The following is a 7,386-nucleotide window of genomic DNA, read 5'->3' as shown; positions in this document are numbered from 1 at the left end:
TGCTGGGGTCGTTTGACCCCAGTACTCTTTCCTGCCATGGCAGGGGGTCGGACTAGATGATCTACTCAGGTCCCTTCTGACCCCTAGAAACTATGAAACTACTACTTCTAAATGCATATATTTTTCCCAGTGGTAGATCCAGAGTTTAAATTAGTGTAATTGTGTAAAATGCATTCAGAACACTGTTTTGTTTTCTCCCTAAGTGGCATATTACCAAAAATATTCTTTTTCTATCTGAAGCACTCAGTGTTTATCTGGAAGATTAAAACATAAAGGGGAAACCAGTCTTTATAGCAATTACAGCAAAATCCCAAAGACTATCTATCCTTTTCCCTGTAAAGTATTACCTACTCATGAGTAGAATTCCTTAAAGGAACAAGTCATTTCATTAGAGAGCTTGCAGTTAGGGTAATTCTACATTTGGTGATCTGTTCAAAGAATTCTGAGACACACCATCAGCCATATAGCTCTTTTATACCACTTAGAAAATAGATATAGCATTATCTAAGTGCTAAGTCTAATTTGTCACTAAGATAAGCTCCTTGCTTACTTTAAGAGAGGTTTTTTAAGATGGCAACCTCAGTTTAACACTGGCCTTGCAGAAGCATTCAGTTTCTCCTGTGAGAGTGGCTGCTCTCCCAGGAGAAACTACAACTCTACATGGTCTGGGACAGAAGTTTCATAAACGGGTTTGACCTAAATCAGTTAAGTCTGATACTACATTCAGCCAGGTTTATCTTAAACCAGTTTCAGCCATTTGGAAACTGGTTTATGTGCACTGAACTTCTGTTCTGTTACAGGTTTAAACCAGTTTCTGATGACTTAAACCAGTTTATGTGTAACTTCTGTGCCTAGCCCAAATGTTCAAAGCAAATGGCCACTCCAGGAGAAAAGTAACTTGGAAACAGCCACAGTTAAATCCCTCATGGGAGTTTCTCTTGGGGCAGTGAAGCCTCCTGAGAGAAGCCACAGCACAGTTCACCATCATCCTAGGGTGCCTTGCTCCCATCCCTCCAGGAAAACAGTGTGTCACTTGGGATCAACTATGGCTCCAGCCAAGCAGAGAAAGGAACACATTCCCTTCACAATCCCCACATTGTGCTGCAGGGAGGCACAGGCTTGACCCTGTGTCTTGGTCAGCCAGTGAGGGCTTCCCTGTACACTGCTTCCTTCCATCTCCAGGTTGACTGAGGGAGACTGCAGAGCGTTTGTGCACAGGGTGCTGCACGGCATCAGCAATGCAAGCTCTCCACTTATTGGGGCTGAGCATTCAAATATCTGTACAGGTCTCTCTGGGTAAGTTTTTCTACTGAGAAAACAAATATTGGAGAATTCTCCAAGACCATTTGAATGTGTGTATGCATCCAGTACATTAAATCTCATCAAGGTAATAGCAATAGTCCCTTCACCCAAAGCAAATGCTCAAAATAATTTATAATGGATATATTCCAGCTTTCAAGCCACCAGGAAAAGCTGGGCTCAAGGGATAAGTTATTCCTTTCCTTGTTGGAAGGGAAACGTGTTGGCATAGACACAGGATACTATGCTGGTAATGCAATTTTTGGCTCCTGTGTACACTTTCAGATGAGGATATTAGGTGCCAAATGCAAAGTGTAGTGTAGCTTAGCTCTCAGATGTAACACCACAAACAACTCTGTGTCCAAACCTTCAGTCACCCTGTATTCCCCTGACACTTTTTCCCAAAACACTGTTATGTATGTCAGAACAAGCGGTCACTGAATAGTCAGGAAAAATATTTGTGAATGCTTCTGTGACTTTTAAACAGTATTTTACTTTAACTGTGCATGTGCACATTTTTCTTTTTCATTAATACAACCACTGAAAAAAGTGAACTGTAGGTTTACAACTAAACTGAGATTGATTTAATGGGGTGGTGGGAAGAGAGAGAAAAGAAAATCATCTCATAATCAAACAGCATTTTATGTTAGCAGTAGCTGTTAGTAGTTTTATCATGGTGTCTTTTTAATAGTAATGCAATATTTGTAATAATTGGTACAACAGTCTTGCACCTGATGGACAAACAATCAAAGGAAAAAATACCAGAATTAGAAACTTTTTTCCTTTCCAAAGCAGGATAAAAAACTATACATCGAAATACAGGAAGACAGCATGAATTCTTTGCTATCTAATGATTCTGGAAGGCTGCCTCATCAGCAATTCTTGCCTCTAATGTGGATGAAAATGTAAACAGTTGTATTGTTTTGGAGGAAAGCAGTGAAGAACCACATGGACAAACATTGACTCTTTATTTAAAATTCCCAAATGCATCCTATCTATCAATAGCTCCAATCTTATTTGTTTTGGTGCAGTCCATGCTCCTTGTAAACAAGGTTTTCAAAGACATCATGAAGACAGACAGGTATCTACACAGAGAAAACAAAAACCAATTTTACTGTAAGTTTTTCTTATGGTCTCAAACACCTACAGGGGCATTACATCTTTAAGACTTGCTTGAATGAATGAAGTTGTTGTGAAACAGTTTTCTTTTTATATACTCAACTGAGTTCCTCTTCTCATTTATTATCTTTAATCATGTCCTCCTCTCCTTCCCCCTCCCCCCTGCACAATCATTCAGTATATTTTAGTTTTACTTTGTTGACTAAGGGAAGCTTGTGATATTTTGTATCCCAGGTACATTACTTAGAACAATGGGGAACAAGCAGCCTGTCAAAGTTGTGTTTTCCATTGGGTCATCCCTTTGCAAACACCATTAGTAGTTATTTAGATTTGTCAACAGGCCTAGAGGATGCTTTTGTCTTTTTCTCTTTAACAGTCTGCCTTGCAAATGTTATTGTCTATGGTATCAGGAAACTGTTGTTTACAAGCAAAGACTGTCTTCTATAACCTCCTTTTAATACCATTAGGATAAGTTTGCAGGATTTTGCTGAACTTAAGTTGCACCTGCACTGGGAAATTGGTAACCTGTACCTGGGGTCAGTTTACTCCCATGTTCCAAAGGTAGAACTTTGATTTTTTTGCCTCTTATCTAATCTTACCAACACCAGCTTTTGATATTGAGGTGACAAAAGATATCTGAGCCACCACAGATTCCACATTGCACTACTGGTAGAGCTACATGCACCAGGAATTAGAGGTCTTTCCTTGTGTGGTTAAGGCCACAATGTAACTGATTTTAATACGTTTCCTTTAAACAGCAGAATTCATTTTTGTGGTATTTTGTGGTAAGCTTTGCCATTAATAGTTATTGCTAGTAAGCACTACTTAATGGTCTAATATGGGACTTTCTTCACCATCAACACTGGTAGCAAAAATGATTCACTGGTATAATGTCCATTTCTGGACCTAAATTTCTCTACTATTTACATATGCTATGACTGATAAGATCCACATCTTTTCACTTCCATTTTTCTAAATCAATATCAAGTGTGGAATGGTGTTCTTTTTTCTTTGGAAACAGTGCATCAGGGTAGACTGCTATTCGTTTGCTACTGTAACTCTTCCTCTGCTCCACCTGTTGTTATTGCAATACAATGGGATTCCTTTGTGTCAGGCTCTGTACAAATTACACTAGGTGCTTTCCCTGGAAAAAAAACAACTGTAGTTAGTCAGAAGTCTGATGGACCATTTTTCCATTGGGAGACTATTGAAACTAAAATGCTTTGTTAAATCTCATCTCATTTTGGAGAAAATGAGCATGGAATAAAGTTCAGACAAAGTTGTGCTCTTCCTCCTGATATTTTCCAAATGAAACACTTTACTTTTTCATTTAGTTTTGTTTTTATTATTTTTATTTTGAAGAACAGTATAGTTGCATAATTAAAAAGCAAAATCAAATTGAACATGTCAAAATGAAAAGTATGAAATAATCTGAAACAGTTAATTTCAGAACTTTATCAGGGCTTTATTTCCAGGCCTAAATTACAATTACAAATGATAATGTCTCAAAATACTCCAAATGGTAATTTCCATTTTCCACATTGCTCTGCTTAACAGGCCAAATAGAGAAAATGGACAAGAATGAGAAAAAGGAGTAGAACAGACACAAAGAACAAACAATATAGTATTCTTTCAGATGTTCTCTTAGTTCCATTGATTCACTGCCATACATGGATCAAGAAATGGTTAGTAGGCCTGTGCTAAATGGCTAGTATTCACTTTGGACTTGGATTCAGCTGATTCAGGGGACAGTGATTCAATTTGGTGATTTGAATCACTGTCCTGAATCAATTCAGCTGAATCTGATTCAGAGATTAGGCTGCTGCCAAACTGGCCAGATCTCTAAATTGGACAGGCACTATCCCCCACCCACTCTCCCAGCCCTGTCAATAGCTGCCCAGGCTCTTAAAATAAATAAATAAATAAAGACCCAGACTCACTGCCTGCCAGGTGGGGGGGGGGGGAAGCGATCCTCGCTGCCCCTCACTGCCCTGTGCTATGGGGAGGCGCTCTGCAATGAGCCCCCAGAAGTCCCAAGGCTGCTGCAGCAGCCAGTAAGTGGGAGCTATTTTTTTTTAAAGAGCCAGGCACGCTGGGCAGCCATGGGGGGGCGGGGGCTGGGAAATCAGGCATGGGCCAGGGGGCTCATGGCAGAGCCCCCACACAGTGCGAAATAGCGGGGTTCAGCGGGGATCACCCTCTCACATGGCAGCAGCCGGTAAGTGGGGACTTTTTTTTTTTTTTAAAGAGCTGGGAGCTGCTGACAGGTGGGACAGCCATGCGGGGGGGCTGGGAGAGTGAGTGGGGATCGGGGGGTGCTCAGGGGAGCTGGAGGATCAGGCAGGGGATGGGGCCTGGCAAGGGTCTTCCCATGGTCCCCTCCTCCCTCCTCCAACCCTCTTCCTCCCCCACCCCTCTACTTCCAGCACAGAGTCCAGGTCTAGCTCCCTGAGGCAGTGAGTGGGGACTGTCTGGATCTCCGAAGCTCTCTGAATCTTTTCCAAATCAATTCAGAGACATTTGAATTGATTTAGACCTTTTTATTGGTCCCCTGATTCAATTTGGGTTTGGTAATTCAGCCACTAAATTGGGCCGAATCTCCTCCTAATCAAATCAGCACCCACAGCTTCACACATCCCTATTGGTTAGCCTTACACTGTAGCACCCTCTTGCCCCAGACAGATCCTCTGCAGCACATTGAGCTGGGGTGGAGCAGCCCAGGGTTGGCAGGCTGGTCCCCCCACCCACTGCCAGCTGGGGTTGCTGTGCCCCAGCTCAGTGTGCCCCAGGCACACAGCATTTACACGTGAACTGTGCTGGTGTTTATTTCTATGTGCTAATTGAATGTGTAGATGCACTCAATGATTTATAAAAGGTGAATATTTTTGCACATAAAAGCCAACTTTGTTCACTCTAAGATTTCCCACGTAGAATATAGCTCATACGCATCATGGGCACAATCCTGCAAACACATAGAGCTCTTTTGGTCAGTGTGAATTATCCCTCCCTGTCTGTTTCTCATCAATAGAAGATATGAAGCTGTTACAACACTGCTCAAAAGACTGGTCATTTATCTCACGCCATTGATTCATGCTTTTAGCTCTGAAGACTCATGCTATGCGTGGTCATCATACACATGCATAGCTAACTTTACTTCTGTGAATACTTCCATTTAGTCACGTGCCTTAATGATTGCTCTAAATGATCAAGAAAGGCTCTTATTCCCAACCCCAAATCCTTATTTAAATCCAAACCCATCATGATTTCTTACTTCCCAAATGGCATTTTAATCAAAGTAAAACATGGATGTTGAGGTGTTAAACTAATTATAAATTTAGCAAGCACTTGGGTTAATTAAAATAATTTGTTTTCTATTCCTATTATATTGGTGCTGTCTGCCCATATACTGGTTCTCTCCTGAAATTAAAACCTCACTATAAACATCCTCATCATAGCATTGCTTTATAGTACCCAAAAGGCTTTGCTCTAATCCAAAAATAGAATAGTGTATTATTTTTTACTGTGACCTAATTAATATTGCATGTACTTCATTGGAATCAGTACAGCAAGTCCTCTGTTCTTTCTATCAAATGTTACAATGGCTGTTTGTTGTGTGCTGTCATTGTCAAGAACATAACTCTAGCACATGTCCAGCATGATCATAATTTTAAAACACTTTCAGATGACACTAGAGATTTCTGTGGTGGAATCACTTCACTTAAAGCACAACCCTAATTGTCTCCACAGTTTTGTCTGATATAATTATATTGCTTTATAAATTTTGTGTCGGGGTGGTCTGGACTCCAGTTTCTGTAGAGACCTGTCATGTAAAACACACCACCACAGTTGTTACCTAATTGTTAGCCTCAGAGATGCTAGGGTTTGAATTGCCAGCAGAATTTAACTGAAGTGTTCTTCCTTGGGTGGTTTAAGTCATAATAGCAGGACAATATGTGGAACGTAACATTGCCACTGCTTATACTGCACCTTCTTTGTTATGAACAGAGAACTATTTCAGTTCATGACAGTTCATATGACCATTGACATTAATTGACCTTGGCCAGTATCTTAATGTCTTTGCTGAATAAGGATGGGTTTACTGAAATGCTTAAAGTTAAGCATGAGCTTAAGTATTTTGCCCATACTTATACATAAAATATAAAGAATTTAAAAGCTCAAAACGGTGGAGGTAGCTAATGTTTATGATAGCAAAGCAATGATACAGCATCTCATTTATAGCTGCATACTACTTAAGCACCAGATCCTGAGATAATTACACTGAGCAACACCGTGTTTAGAAAGAAGTTCTACTTAGTGCAGTAAAACTAACCAGCAAAATAACCCATGTTTATAACTGTGCCATTGGGGACGCAAGCAGCTCAAGGAATTTGGGTAGGGAGTATGTGTCTCAAGCTTTATTCAAAACCCAAGTGTCTTTCACAGTTTACACACTTTTCTATGACTCACTCCTAAAACTAAAAGCTTAGCAAGGATGCATTGCTCATCTGAGGACATCATGGGGTACATGGGACATTATATTTAAATCATCCTAACGAGGATTAGATTGATCTAAATATACAATTGTTCAGGTGTTCAAAAGATTGAAATAACACAAAAAAGAGCATGCCCAATCTAAGTTAGTTCAGTCCACCTGAGGAGGCACACTATCATAGACTGAGATTGGGTTAACCCAATCTAGATTTCATAGACATTAGGGCTAGAAGGTACCTGGGAAGATCGAGTCCAGCCCCCCACCTGAAGGACAGGAAGTCAGCTGGGGGTCATCGAATCCCAGCAAGATAAGCATTCAAATTTTTCTTAAAGGTGTTCAATGTAGGTGCTTGAACCACCTCCAATGGCAGGCTGTTCCAGACCTCGGGGGCTTGGACAGTAAAGAAATTCTTCCTTATGTCCAGCCTGAAACAGTCTTGCAGGAGTTTATACAAGTTCTACCTTGTCATCCCTTGG

General features: G+C 40.6%; 1 long non-coding RNA gene across 2 annotated transcripts in view; it reads left to right on the top strand.

Annotated features, from left to right (window-relative positions):
• LOC109319664 overlaps positions 1-7,386 on the top strand; it is a 166,634-nt gene that overhangs the window by 125,736 nt on the left and 33,512 nt on the right. Inside the window, exons 2-3 of one of the 2 annotated variants that reach the window (XR_002103579.1) lie at positions 2,331-2,415; positions 3,976-4,103. The exons of the other annotated variant lie outside the window; for it this stretch is intronic. This is a non-coding gene — a long non-coding RNA (uncharacterized LOC109319664). The remainder of the gene's footprint in view (positions 1-2,330; positions 2,416-3,975; positions 4,104-7,386) is intronic. 2 annotated transcript variants of the gene reach the window in all.

Source organism: Crocodylus porosus, unplaced genomic scaffold (genome assembly GCF_001723895.1).
Source record: "Crocodylus porosus isolate Cpor-Errol unplaced genomic scaffold, CroPor_comp1, whole genome shotgun sequence".
Taxonomy (NCBI): Eukaryota; Metazoa; Chordata; order Crocodylia; family Crocodylidae; genus Crocodylus; species Crocodylus porosus.
The sequence above is the reverse complement of the archived record's forward strand: the minus strand, read 5'-3'. Positions and strand labels throughout refer to the sequence as shown.